The sequence below is a fragment of the Eumetopias jubatus genome, unplaced genomic scaffold (assembly GCF_037043125.1).
Source record: "Eumetopias jubatus isolate StellerSeaLion01/CBP00866 unplaced genomic scaffold, mEumJub1_p1.0 scaffold_14, whole genome shotgun sequence".
Taxonomy (NCBI): Eukaryota; Metazoa; Chordata; class Mammalia; order Carnivora; family Otariidae; genus Eumetopias; species Eumetopias jubatus.
The window spans coordinates 49,647,876-49,663,800 of record NW_028274820.1 but is presented as its reverse complement, the minus strand read 5'-3'; the positions used below and the strand labels follow the sequence as shown (position 1 = coordinate 49,663,800).

Genomic DNA, 15,925 nt, shown 5'->3' with positions numbered 1-15,925 from the left:
ACATTTTTATAGCAGCTCTGCTATAGGTCAAACCACGTGTTGGGTCAGAACAATGGTACCTAAGTTACTTCCGCCTTTCCTGTGCCACTCTGAGAGGTCTGTGAGCTTGAGTTTCATTGCAGTATGTAGAGGGGCAGTGGGGGAAAGCCAGTGGTGAGACATCTCTTTTAAGCTCAGGACCTCCAGGTGGCTTCATTTCCAAACTCAAAAGCAACGCATTACAACCTTTCACCTGTGTTGTCCTTCATATTTTTTTTCATATTTTTGAAAGTATTGTATTGTGTATAATTACTACAGTTGAGCTGCACAGGAAGCAAGAACACACTTTCTGCAATTGAGGTTTGGCTTTTGAAATTTTAAATTACATTATTAGGTGTGAATACATTTATAAGATTATTTTTTTACAGGTATGCTTTTAATTAATTTATTATTATAGACAGCATACTACCACTTGTTTAAAATAACAGAATCATACAGGAAAGAGAACCAAGAGATTTTTAACAGTGGCTGTTTCTGGAGAGGGGGGTGAGTGGAATCAAGAACTGGAGTGGGGAGAGGACTTAACTTTTAAAAAAATTATTATTATCATGTGCTTGCCCTAGTTTTTCAAAGTTTAATACACAGAAACCATACTCCATTCACAGAAACATTATTCCAGCCATGGTACACATAACAATGGTGGCCAAGGAGCCCCGAATGGTCCTGAATGGAGGTTTGATTCTTTCAGTTGTTTCATGGCTACTGACATCCATGAAATCAGTTTTCACTCTGAGGGGGATTTGGCTTTAAGGAGGTACTGATTTTTTTCAGCGTGAAGACCGGTTCATTCATGTCATCAGTCAGGTTAGGATAAGAGAAAGTAAAAAAAAAAAAGCAAAACAGTAACAACATGCTTTTGAAAGATTGTGAGAGAAAAAATAGATCCTAAAACAAACTAAAGAGTTTATAATAATAGTGTCCATCCCTTTCCTCTTTTCTGAAAGTTACAAAACCTTCTGCTATAAACTGTACTCTGTTCTTTAATTTTTGCCTCTGTTTTTGTTTATTGTTCATTCATCCAAAGTGTCTGCAACACGTAGTCAGTGACACTCTTTTCTTCTGAGTTCACTAAAGGCAAGTAGAAAAACTTATTATTTAATACATGTTTTAAAGTTAAGAGTTGTGGAATGTTGTCTTTTTTTTCATATTTTAGATGATATTTGGGTATTAGTTGATTAACACAGTATGATAGTCATAGTAACATTATCTAGTACCTTATCATTATCTGTTACCTTTGATTTACCATCATTGTTCATGTACATATCTGTTGATGTTTGTGCAAAGAAATATAAAAGAGAAATGACTCTTTGGTATTGAAGATTTGAACCCATATGATTCAAGGATTTTTATAGCGCTAAACTGAAGCCCCTAAATGGAATATGATGCAGTTACAAACAAAATGAGCAATCTTTTTCTGTACTAATATGGAGAGATACCCAAATAACAGTGTATAGTGTATGCTAATATCTATATTAAAAAAGGGAAAACAACTATATGTTTTATAGGTTCACAAATGCATGAAATGTTTCTAGAAGTACACATGGGTAGCCAACTCTTTTCCCAGGGGAGAGATATTTGGGATGACTAGGGAGAAGAATTATTATGAGATATTAACATTAATTTAACCCATTCTAATGTGGGCAAGGAGCTCTCTCTTTGTGGTAATACTTCCCAAATAATAACAAAACATTGATGATGTTGTGCAGCATTCCATGTACTTATTGGGTATTGATGCATTTGATTTAATAAACTGCCTGTTCAAGCTTTTATTTTTTATTGAGTTGTTTGTCTAAGTGACTTGGAATTCTTTATAGATTCTGGATATAAATCAGTCAGATATATGTATTTCAATTATAGTTCCCCATCCTGTAGCATGCTTTTTATTTTCTTTTTGATTACTTTTGAAAAAAATATTGAATTTTGAAGTTTAGTTTATCTTTTTTTAATGGTTAGTTTAGGTGGGGGTTTTTTGTTTGCTTTTTGTATTTTCTCTAAGAACTCTTCGATTATTGTTTTTATGAATACCCACTTACTATTGCACCATTTAAGAATAGAAACTTTCTTTCAGCCATTAGATGACCTGAGTCCTTTGTTGAAAAGAAATTGACCGTATGTGATCGGCTCTAATTTTAGACTTCTATTCTCTTCCATTGATTTGTTTCCTCTTATACCAATCTCTCACATTATTGATTATTATAGCTTAATAGGAAGACTTGTTTGTACAAATGATAAAATAATTTGTTTAAAAATTCTCCAGGACTTTCTTATGGACAATTGTATAGTCTTTGAATAGACAGTTTTCTTTCTTTCTTTCCTTTATTTATGCCATATATTTCTCTCTCTCTCTCTCTCTCTCTCCTTTTTTTTTTTTTTTTTTTTTTGCTTCATTGCTTAGAGTTCACAGAGAGTATATTTTAGGTCCAATTTTGAAACAAACAAACCTGGCCATTATTTCCTTACACATTGTATCTACACCTTTCTCTCTCTCTTCTCTTTGGACTAAAAATACATGTTTATTAGACTATTTGATATTGATTCATATCACAGTAATGCTCTCTAATTTTTTAAATTCCACTTTCTTATTTAGATTGGTTAATTTCTATTAATTTATCTTCAGGTTTAATTACCTTTTCACCTGCTCTCTCTAATGTACTTTTAAGCCCATTCAGTGGATTTCTCACATCAGATACTATGCCTTAAATTTTCAAATTTCCATTTTTATTTATAAATAGTTTTTGCTTCTCTGCTGAAAGTATCTGTCACTCATTATGGCTGTCTTTTCCTTTAAGTTTTAGCTTAAGTATTCTAAAATTCTCATCTGTTAATTCCAACATCTGAGTCATGTACAAGTCTACTTCAATTGACTTATTTTTCTTGTTACGGATCACGTTTTCCTTCTTCTCTGTCTAGTAAATTATTATTATTATTATTATTATTATTATTATTATTATTATATGCCCATCTCCATGGCACGTTTGTTGTAAGGATTAGATTCTGTTATATTCTGTTTATAGAATTTGTTATATTCTATAGATTCTGTTATAGTCCTCTGACATTTTGTTATTTTTATTGTAGGAGGCAGTGAAATAATTAGCTAATTATCCTGCATTTTTGGAGGCTTTGATAGGACCTGCAACTTTTAGTATGGTCTTTAGTCCTGGTGCATATTTATTATCCTTGGTGGTCTTTAATTGGTGGCCTTTAATCTCAGGGCAAGAACTATCCTTTTTTTTTTTTTAAGATTTTGTTTATTTATTTGAGAGAGAAACAAAGAGCACAAGCGGAGGGAGGGGCAGAGGGAGAAAGAGAGGAGAAGCAGACTCCCCGCTGAGCACGGAGCCTGAGGCAGTGCTCAAGGTGGGGCTCCCTGCTGCCAGGGCTAGACTGTGAGTGGGCTCTTGACCTGAGACAAAGTCAGACGCTTAACTGACTGAGCCATCCAGGTGCCCCATATCTTCTTTGTTTTTTATGAAATTCCTGTGGTGTTTACAAAGCCACTTTAATTTAGTAGAATTTGCATTCTACTTGTTCTCTTATGAGCACCCCGCCGCAGTTGAGATCTTTGTTGGCAATTTTCTAGCTTTTTACCTACCTAGCTTTTCAGCAAGTTCCTTAGTACTTCTTCCTATGCATGAGTATTTGCATGAATATTTAAGAGTCAGCCAAGACTCTTAATTCAAGAGTCAGGAGACTCGTATGTGGATTGTGACTTCTCTCTCTGTGGGCCCTTCCTTTACAGGAAAGAAACATTTCAGTTTCCAGTCACTCATGCAGTCTCAAATTTCGATTTCTGATCCTAGCTCGATGAGACTGGCACTTCTTCTTCAGCTCTTCCCACTCTCACCCCCTTCTCCTTGCAATCAGGACATGCCCTAGGGCCCTCATCCTATTAGAAGCCCACTGAGCTAACTATATCCATGAAGCACAAACGCTGCCTTCAGAGCTCTAGTTGGCGAGGTATGAGGGAAAAAAAGTCTTCTCATCGGCAATACTATGCTCATACAACTGTCCCAATCAGATCTTTTCTTTGGGGATATAGACATGATACACCTATAGAGTCAGCATCAGGAGAAATTAGAATATAGGAGAACTGCAGGAATGCAGGGGGTAAAATTAGAAAGCATAAGAGATGTGTAGTGGAATTATGAAGCTATATAACTGAAGAGACAAAAAGAACTGGAAGTTTACAGAAATAAGGAGGTATGGAAAATAATAGGGAAACATAACTTTATAGCAGCAAAAACCATAGAGTGGTAGCAGCCTGAGCAGAGATTTAGATCTCACTTCTTCATACAACTAATAGAGTGGTTTCCTTATGGCCCTTTTATATCCAACATTATGATTTTCATGGAAGTCTAGCAGTATTTATCTGTTCTTCAAGATCTTATGGAGTCTACCAAGACCCAGTCTTGTGTAAAAATGTAGTTTAAGTATGTTTATCTATTTCATCCTATCATTTTATTAAACCATTTTATATTAAATATATAATATTTGTAACATGAATTTTAAGTCATGATTGAAGAGAAACATGTTTAGTTTATCTCAGATTTCTGTTTTGTTCTTTGTGTAGATGAGAAATGTATTATAATTATTAAGCTAGTTGACAAAGCTTTTTCATTAACAAATTAGTATTTATTTTGCATAAAGATGATACGGGAAGATATTCTCGAATATTTCACATACTGCAATTATTAAAACTTAAATATGAATATTGTGACACATAGTTATTCATCTCAATTGCTTTTTTAAAAATATAATAAAAGTAGGGCGCCTGGGTGGCTCAATCTATTAAGCGTCTGCCTTCGACTCAGGTCATGATCTCAGGGTCATGGGATCGAGCCCCAGGTCAGGCTCCTTGCTCAGTGGTGAGCCTACTTCTCCCTCTGCCTCTCCCTCTGTCCCGCCCTCAAGCTCATGCTCTCTCTCTCTCTGTATCTCAAATAAATAAATAAAATTCTAAAAATAATAGTTAAAGTAGGGGCACCTGGCTGGCTCAATCCATAGAACATGGGACTCTTGATCTCAGGATCATGAGTTCCTGCCCCATGTTGGGTGTAGAGTTTACTTAAAAAAAAAAAAGAAAGAAAGAAAAGTAAGTAATACTATTCACATAATGTAAACTGTTTTCCTTTTGTGGCCTCAGGGATTATATTGCATGGGTTCAAGTCCTGACTTCATTTATTACTATTACTATGACCTTGGACAGTTTACTTTACCTTCCTGTGCCTTAGTTTCTTCTCATATAAAATAAAGATAATAACAATACACAGTATTGAGTATTAAAAAAGATAGTTCATATTCTAATCTATAGATTAGGTATTTGCAGTACTATTGTTATTGTTCTTATCTTTTCTGCAATCCAGATACCTATTTTAACTTATGTCACTTACTAACCATTCCTAGCCATCCTTATGATTATTCATATACATTTTGTAACTTATAATTTTAATGCAGTCCATATTTTGGTTAGTATGAATTGTTAATATGAATAAATGCAGTTGGATTTTAGACTTAAGGAAATAATGCACGAATTTGCTTTAGAAAAATGTGTATCTTTATGACTTTGAGATTCTGATCATGAAATGCATTCTTCAGGTTTTTTTGTCATAATCTTTTTTTTTCTAATTCAGGAACTAATCAATGTAGAAAATTATGAAACTTGTCAAATTCAATATATCTTTTAAAATATTTCAATTATTATATCCCACAGACATCCATTGAGTGCCTATTTCATTCATAGTCTTGCACGTAATAAAAGGACAAAAAAAATTAAAGACTGGAACAATGAGATACAATATTCTGAGTGAAGGAAATGTAGCTCAAAAGATACTTAAAAATGACTGAATTTTAGAAGACTAAACAGTTTCAGTCATTCCAAGCCACAAATTCTCAATTACTGATATTTGTCATTGGTCTGATATGTCCCAAGGAAAAAATATGAAGAGATTACATTTCTGTTTATTTCTCTTATTTATTTCATTTTGTATGTCATTTACTTATCCAGAACTCACTTTTTCAGGAAGTATTTTAAGCGTTTTAACAAATGCTATCTCGTTAAATCTTCATAACAAGTCTATAGAATAGGTAATACTATTTCCTCAAATTAAGTCTACTAAGTAACTTGTCCTGCATCATAGGACTGGTAAGTGTCAAACCTGGGCTTTGTACCAAGTAGTAAGGCTCCAGATTCCTTGTTCTCATCCATTTCTCATCTTAATGTTATAATAGCCACCATGTATTAAACATCCAATATGTGCTAAACAAAAAATTTTCGTTTAATTCCCATAGAATAATTTGAATCACTAAAGGTCAATTAAACTTTTATAGTTTGTAAAGAATGAATATAAGTTCAAATAACCTCAGTTAATGAGGCTTTATTTTAAGGGTACATGGTAGAAGTACACACAGCAGGAAACTATCCCAGAAATTTAATAGACGATTTCAGAGAACTGGAACTTTTATATTCACTAACTTCGTGAGCAAACACTATCCTTTTTAAAAAAAAGAATATTGAGATTCTGCAGTTTATATAAGGTAACACATCTGACTTCAGAGCTTATGTTTTGGCCATTACCTACTTATCACCCTTCCTCTTCAAACAATATATTTATTTGGTTATATCTCAGTGTACCATGATGGGAGGCAACGGGGTTCCTAAAGAACCCATATGGCACAGTGAAAGAAGATCAAAGCTGTTGGTTAGTTAGGACAGAACTCAGTTGTAATCTTGTCTGGACCAAATTACTATGTGACCTTTATACACTTCTATTTGTCCCTCTTAAAATTTAATCTATCCTCAGAGGTTAGTCCTACTGAAAATCCCTTGGTGATGTTCAGTTGCTTGATGAGCAAAGTCTAAATTGCTTTAATTTTATGCTTCTCATGCCCTGCCTTCAAATAGATTTCCTGTGTACATCCTGTTACTTCCCATTCTGTGCATTTCACTCAAAGTTGACTATTTTCTATTTCCCAAATACATCTGCTATATAATCATTACTGTTTCTCTTCTTTCATATTTTCTACATTTCGCTATTCTATACATTCTTTAAGGCCCAACTCAAATTTGTTCTTCATAAAGTGTCTCTTCTATTAAGAGTAATTACGTATGTAGCTCAGACCATGTCGGTCACTGCTAAGAATTTCATAAGATTTGTGTTTTTAGGGGCGCCTGGTTGGCTCAGTTGGTTAAGTGTCTGCTTTTGGCTCGCATGATGATCCCAGTGGGATTGAGCCCCACGTGGGGCTCCCTGCTCAGCTGAGAGCCTGCTTCTCCCTCTCCCTCAGCCCCTCCCCTCTGCTTGTGCACTCTCTCTCTTTCTCAAATAAATAATCTTTAAAAATAAGATTTGCTCATTTAAGCATCATACAATCCTATTGTCCCAATTCAAAGAGAAGAAATTGAAGTATCTAGAGATTAAATAATTTGCATAATGTTGTAGCTAATTAGTAGTAGATACGTGATTCAAAACCTGATAAACTATTTTTTCCTTTCCCCCTCTGAAATCTGGTGTCACTGATTTTACATTTCTTTTTTTTTTTAAGATTTTATTTATTTATTTCAGAGAGAGAGAGAGAGAATGAGAGATAGAGAGCACGAGAGGGAAGAGGGTCAGAGGGAGAAGCAGACTCCCTGCTGAGTAGGAAGCCCGATGTGGGACTCGATCCCGGGACTCCAGGAGCATGGCCTGAGCCGAAGGCAGTCGCTTAACCAACTGAGCCACCAAGGCGCCCTGATTTTACATTTCTTAGAGATGACCCGGATTACCTGGAACAACCCCAATATATGTGTTTTCCTGGCACAATTGTTAGTAGCTCATCCTTTCACTCTTTTAAAGTATTGTACACTCGTTTTCCTCCTAAACAGCACTTTGATCTCTCTTAACCTTTCCATTCTGTTATCTCATCTTAGCTTTTGCTCCTTCTATCAATTACATAGATTGTTATGGTAGAATTTTATTCTTTTCTGTTCCTACAGACTCTTTGCTCTTCCAAATATTTGCATACAACAAACATGGTGAAGATTTTAGAAACCCAATTATATCAGGCACTGCCAAAATGAGAATAAATATCCACAAAAAGAAGTTTTGAATGGCTTTTTGCTGCCTCCAAGACAAAATCAAATACCTTAAATTCATGAATGGATTTCAGGGTTCTTAGAATATGGCCCTTGCTTACCTCTCCATTCTCATCCCATTAGTCAGATGCTCCAGCTAAACCACACGGCATTTTGCTCTCAAGCACCCCAAATGCTTGTTCATTTTCTGTACTTATACATGCTCTCTTTGTTGATGACCTTTTCCAAACATTCTTCATGATGCAACTCAATTACCACTTCCTTCAGAATGTCTTTTTTCACCTCCTCCTTAACTCTATAAGTGCATTTTCTGTACATTACTGCTGTGTTTTTTTCCATTTCCATATTGGCAGTTAATGAATGAAGAGTAAGGTCTGTTGGGGGACATGAATACTATGACACATTGGTTCCTGCTTATGAAAAGCATCCAGTTAATAATGCTGAAGTTTACTTCTTATACATCTATATTGTATTTGTTGCTAAACTCTGTTTCTCCCATTATTCTGAGTTCCTTGATAGCAAAAAACAAAATGTGGTTCATCTATTATGTGAATATATGTTTGTGTATATAAGTACATTTATTATATACATAGAAACTTTGATAAATACATATAGCAGTGTTTAAATAAACACATATCTCTTATTGATAATAAGTAAATAAATTTGTTATGTGTATACTTATTTGTACTTATATCTGGAATATAGCTATGCTGTCTCTCCCCTAATATAATACACATTTTTAAGGATTATGATCATGTATCTTTTAGAATTTTAAGGAATTTTGAGGAAGAAGAAGTTATATTTTAAAACAAATGTTTTTGAAAAATACTTATTTTAGCAAACATCAAATTTCATGCTTCTTGTCTATCAGGTGCTTATTTCAGTAGTACCTAATGAGCCTTCTGTCCTGGAAATAAGCTGAGACATTTCACAGCATTTTTGTCTGTTTACTCCCATACTCCTTTTTATTCCTCTCTGAATGTCAGGTTCCAGTTCTCTCTTCTTAATACTCTTCCTTCTTTAGAATTTAATTTACTTCACCGTTTTCATATTGTCTCTAAGTAATTACATAGTCTGTAGCTCTAATGCTAACTCTCTTATGGATTTAAGGTCAGTGTTTCCTGTGTCTCATTTAACATATTCACAGGAATACTTTATACTACCCAGAGTTAACATGTTTAAAATGTATTTCATCATGACTCAAGTCAGCTGCTCTTCTTCTTTACTTCCAGTGCTACTTCAAGTCAACATCATGATCAAATCTTGATGTCACCTTTAACTCTCTGACCTCCTTGGTAGCCTGTCTTCAAGTCCTACACATGGTCTCTCTAGAAGTGATCTTTTCTTCTATTCTATAGTTACCTTTTAAGATAATTCACCCTTAACTTATTCATGTATAATTTTGTAGTGTTTTCCCAAATGTATTAGATATGCAAATCTCTTTGAAATTCATATATTAAAAAAAAAATAGTTCCTGAGTGCCTACTCTGTGCCAGACAAAGAGACTGCTCTAGCCTGCTGACCTGAATTGACATCGCGTGTTACTGTTGTTTTGAGGATCATGTCCTCCTTCAAGAATCTGTTAGTCTAGTGATTCTTTCCTAAAGGAAAAAACTTCACATAAAAAAAACAATTTTATTGAGTTTCCTCAAGCTTATCAATAGACTCTCTAAAAATTCATAGATCATTATTTTAAAATGTCTGTTGTAAAAGAACTGGAATTTGAGGTAAGTCATAAGACTACATATTAGAATTGATACATAAAGGCAGAGTTGGATGGGTCACATGCATATATCAGAATTATTTGGGTGCTTACTCAAGATATAGAATGATAGACCCCTTCTAAGAACCATAGAATATTAATAAATCTCTTCTGAGAGAGGGTAGGAATCTGCAACATTGATATTCGGAAGATTCAGCACCATGAATATGGGAGCTGACAGTAAACTTCTTAAAGACAAAACTATGTTTTATTCATCTTTGTTTTCCCATTGTCTTGAACTTGGATGACCATCAACAAATATCTTTTTAATTAACAAATGAACTGATCTTGTTAACTAGACTTTTTACAATATATGTGTGTATTGGAGAGGAGCAGGAGAAACAAGTGCTCATAGCCAAGACTTAGATCAGAGAGGACTGAATTGTGCTCCTTCAAATTGCTGTGTTGTAGTCGTAATCCCAAGTGTAATAATATTTGAAAATGGGGCTTTAAGGAGGTAATCAGGTCATGAGAGTGGAGTCCTCATGATGGACTCGTGCCCTTGTAAGAAGAGCCATGAGAGAGAGGACTCAGTAAGAAGGTAGCTCTTACCAAACATTGAATCTTCTGGCATCTTGATCTTGGACCTCCTAGCCTCTATCACTGTGAGAAGTAAATTTGTTTTTTAAGCCATCCAGTATATTGTATTTAGTTATAACATCCTGAACTAAGACAGGATGTGCTAATTTTAAAAAATCCTGTAGAGACAGTGGAGGGAATACACTTTAGCTTGTTCTTAGAAGGAAAGTATGCACATGAAAACAGGGCAGGGTGCCTGGGTGGCTCAGAGGTTAAGCATCTGCCTTCGGCTCAGGTCATGATCCCAGGACTCTGGGATCGAGTCCCGCATTGGGCTCCTTGCTCCTTGGGAGCTTGCTTCTCCCTCTGCCTCTCTCTCTCTCTGTCTCTCATGAATAAATAAATAAAATCTTTAAAAAAAAAACCAGGGCAAATGAACTTGAGACAGATACTTATAGCTTCTAATCTACTGACTGAAAATCCATTTTATATTTGACTTTGAAAGATTAGTACTTGCTAATATTTTTTAACACACCAAAATTTATAAAGGATAACAATTAGGAGATCTGTCATATGAGATTGTAAACTCTGTAATGCAGAGTTATATGTTTTATTGATGGAAGTATCTAATGCTTAGATAATTCCAAGTACATAGTAATACATTAATATTTGTTGATTAATGAATGTAGAAGCCATACCTGAAACTGGAAATATTACTAAAATAGTAATCAAAATGTAGTGAGTTTTAGAATGAGTTATGTATTTGGAGCATGTATTATAAGAATGCCTGGACTGGATATTTAAACAAAGACTACTTAACCCTTCAGGTTATTAGCTACCTTTTTTTAACATAATGTTTCTACTACTGATAATAATGTGGTTCTTTTTTCCCTGAGTACCCAGACTGGTAAATATAAAATTTTTGTTACACTAGAATGAAGTTTTATATGGTTATGCTTATGAATGTTTCCTATTTCCCTTCTGTCAATTTAATTGGTGTTTTAAAAAAAGAGAGTCCATTGGAATCCACCTCTTTTTTAAGGAACACATTCAGTAGCTACTTGCATGCGTTTTTCCAAGGAAAAGTCAAAAGTGTTATTTAAAATGTAAGCCGAGACAAATTCAAATAAAATGCTAACTTGTCTAGCTCTTGTCCTCTTGTTTGAGGATTAATACAATCATAAATGACAAGAATCAGCTTTCAAGATAATTTATTATAAACGCAGTCCTTTAAAACTGCTGTTTATTGTATAAACATAGCCTCGGCTCATTCTTCTTAAAACTAAGCTTTTAACTCTTTAACCCTATGGTATGGATTCATCAGAAATTTACTCCCTATGAAGCTCTTTATGATCCCAACAGTCCTGATTCCTCCAGATTGTTTTATTTCCAAACTATAAATATTGTTTTTTCACTCCTCAGTGTGGAAATTCAGCTACCTCCATATTACATGCTTACTGAAGTAGAAAGCTGCCTAATCAGATAGGAAAACATTTGGCTGTGAATAAATCAGCATTTGTCGAGGATTTCAAAGTGTGAAACTAGGCAGACAAGCACACATCCTAAGAGCTCTGCTTTCTCTTGCTTCCCTGTAGAGAAATCAGAGGTTAATATGGCCACCACCACCATCTGTCCAAATACTTGAGTGTGTTGTCTTGAATTAACATAGCAGAACTAGTGGGGGAGGTAATTAAGATTTTATTTTTACATTTCATCACCAGATGCTCTACAATATAAATTTATCCATAAATGTTCAGATTGATTAAGTTTTTAACAAGAAGAACAGTGACTGTTTAAAAATCAACTAATTCAGGACAAGAAGTAAAATTATTTTAATATGTTAACTTGTAGTGTTCATGGAGTTTATTCTTTTCCTCAAACTTTAAATGAGGAATTGCTATAGAATTTCTTGATAGTAAAAAACGTACTCCTATATATTGTCAAACAATAACAACTGACATCGTCACTCATTGTAACTTTAAGAATAAGTTAAATGATCTGCAACTAAATTGTAAACTCCATTCCACTTTGTGATCTCTCCAAATATCTTAACATAGAACTTTTCATAAAATAAGCACTCAATAAATAACCTCTTAAGTAAATGAACCTCGCACAGTGACTGTTGAAGAAGCTTATGAACAAAAGAAAGCTCTCTACAAGTGTTCTCCAGGAGCCATCAGTGGGATTCTTTGCAAAGCTGCACTCTAGGGGTCTAGATAAAAGCATATATTTTTACTAAAGGTAATTTTTAGCTTTTGAGCCAGAAAAGAATTCAATTTGCTTCTTATTAGGTAATTCTATGCCAATTATAAATTCGAATGGATTCTAAGTACAAATATCTGTACTGTGCAATGGTACCAGAAAAGGAAAAAAAAATGAATGCTTTTCTCATCCTTCTCAAGAGTACACAAAATTTTTGAAAAAGAAAACTTTTTATAAAACCTTTTTTTCTGAAATAGTTCTAACTTTCCATTGAAGAGTCCACTGGACTGTAAATAAGCTTCCTGCAGGAAGTGCCTGTGTATCAGTTTATTTCTTTTTACCTCTAAAACCTAGTAAAGTCCAGAGAAATTCAATAAGTCTTTGCAGAATGAATGGACTGGCTGACAAGAGACTACTTGGTGAGCTTGTTAGGCAACTATCTTTTAATAAGAAACTTCAATAAAAATTTATAAATACAAATTTTAATGATCTGAAAGCTTCCAATGCTAATAGAAAACCCTTATTGGTTATTTGGTACTTAAAATAGTTGATTGGCATTCAAATACATATTTAGTATATAGGATAAATATATTTAATAAGGATAAATTTATGTGTATACATTGATATATTTGTCCTTCAGATTTTCTATGAGTAAATATAGCTATAACACTAGAATGTATAATTGAAAGGTCATGGAAATATTTATAACCACTTACTTTTAAAAAGATATGCATAAGCCTATAGTTATTTTAAAGCTCTTTCCAAATAAAAGATTTTCCAAATTTTTTATTTATAAATGTACATGCAGACATGCTTAGTTGATAGATAGTTAAAAGAAGGAAAGAAAAAGAAAGAAAAGAGGTAAGGAAGGAAGGTAAGTTACAACAAAATAAACAACTGATCATGGTATAATTATTAGTTCATTTAATTTTAGTTTGGGTTTGTATTGAATCTTGTGACTAATCTACCTGAAAAGTTTGCCATTTTCAGACCACATGTCAAGCATATCATTCTTAGTTAAATATAACGTGACAGTGGTTTGTCTATCAGATGATAAATGTATTAAGAACTGGCTTTGTATTTCCCTTAAATACTGACTGTAGTGAAACATGGAGGCCCACAGTGGTATGGGTCCCTGGAACATTAATCATGCATGATGCTATAAAGAAGTCTTGACTAGTTAGAGTTAATGGTGTCCCTATAACCTATGCTCATCTGAATGCAGGCATTTTCCTACTATGGAGATAGCATTTCGCTTCACCCCCAGCCCAGTCACTCCTTAGCATCAATCATATTGTAGGCACATTCATTGTTAATGAGTATTTTGTAAAACACATGCTTCTTAGGACATATTTTCCCTATTATGATTTTTTTTCCCTCTTAGACAGGAAGCATGAATATTTGTAAGCATGTCTTATTTGGAAAGAAATTTATAATTAACTATAGACTCATGATTTCTTTCTGAAAAGTAAGTGGCTACAAATATTCCCATAGCCTTTCAGTAATATATTCTAGTATTTTTAGTACCCATTTGAAGGTAGAAAAACTGAAGGGTGGAAATATAATGTGACATTCCCAGACAGAAGAAAAGAATTGAGAGGCTTCATTTTAAAATGGATTTAGAAAGTCTCTTCTACATCAATAGTCAGAGTGAGGTGAGAACAGGCCATTTTCCAAGCAATTCATAAAAACAAAATTATTTTTTTTAATTAACTGAATTTTTGTTGAAAGCAAGCCTGGCCCTCCAACTTGTGCATTAGTTAATCATTTCTGTACTCTTAAGTGAACTACAAAAACCTAAACAGTCAATATTTCCCAATTAGAAGAATCAGTGAAAATAACTAAGAAATGTATAGAATAGATATGTTAATTTTATAAGAAATAATTTCAGACAGTACATTAATTTAGAACATTTATTTTGATGCTTTACAGATTTCAATTCTAAGTGCTTTTTCAATTTCAATTGGAAAAACCTACAGAGGTGTGTTTTTCAGGTGATGTAGGTTAATCAGAAAACTCCCGAGAGCTACACTGTGGAAGGAATTAATTGCAACCAATTCATAGTGGACATTTAATTATTTGATTTACCACATGTACTGACTTTATCAATTTCTAGGGCAAAATTATTCCTGCACAGTAATCTAAATACAGTGGAAGTTTCACTAATTTTTAAGCCTCTAAGTCATTCAACTCATTCAAAATGTGACTGCAGGGCAAGCGGGGAGAAGGGTTATAAGAATTCTCAAAAGACATTTCAGAATCATTTGGCGATATAGAAACTGTATTGTGTATTTCTGGCTCCTTTTAACTGAAACTGAAGCCCTCACAAACCTGTACTGAGAGAACATAAAAAATAGTTCAAAAAATTCACCTGTCAATGATCACCAGAATTCAACTATCCCATTATCTGGACCCTGTGATTTTCTATTTTTCTGTTTTTTGTCTGTCTGTTAATGGTTTCTGGCCCCTTCATTTTAGCTATTTATCTTAATTTTCCAATCACTAGATCACAGATCATGTTTGGATTTGCTCTCTTGACTTTAAAGGCTGAGGGCACTCCAGACTCATGTTTTTGCCTCTAGCCTTGGGAATGACCACTAGGTTCATTCCTTAATGTAGCCCTCCCTCCAATTTCCAAACTAGAAGACAGAAATTTTGCAGTGCTTCCCTCTGGGACTGCAAAAAGAATGAAGCACAGCAGGACACATATACCCATGAAGCAGAGGGCATTTTCAATGTTGGGTTACTGTCCTGTGCATTGTAGGATGTTTAGCAGCACTAAAACCCACTACTCATTAAATTCCAGTAGCACTTCCTCCAGTGTGACAGCCAAAAGTATCTCCAGACATTGCCAAAAGACTGGGAGCACAGTCATTCCCATTTGAGAACCACTACTGTAAAGTCAGAAGGGTGGGGAGGGCTGTGAGGTGGATTTATCTGCTCAATATAATCTTGTTGGGCAGTCACTATATGTAAGTCGATGTTGCATGTACTGTGAGAACCTTGAAGAGGAGTAAGGTGCCATTTCTGTCCTCGTTGAACTTTCAACATTGTATAGAAAGTGAATACAAATAACTAGAAATCAGAGTAGCATGACATAAAAATTAGTGATGTCTCAATACATATTCAGAAAAAGGCAAACAAATTCTCATTAGAAAAATCAAGAAGAGTGTTTCAAAATTTAGGTAGGACTTGAAGGAACAGCAGGATTCCAACAGATCGAGTTGGGAGATTAAGGTCTTTGAGGCAGAAGAAAGAGAACATTGGAAATTTGTCTTGAGGAAGAGTTTGAACAACTTTGAATTCGACATGTTTTGGGCTTCATTTAG

The 15,925-nt window shown here is 34.2% G+C and overlaps 1 protein-coding gene across 2 annotated transcripts in view; it reads left to right on the top strand.

Annotated features, from left to right (window-relative positions):
* AGMO (alkylglycerol monooxygenase) overlaps positions 1-15,925 on the top strand; it is a 330,223-nt gene that overhangs the window by 138,560 nt on the left and 175,738 nt on the right. The gene's annotated exons all lie outside the window — the stretch shown is intronic.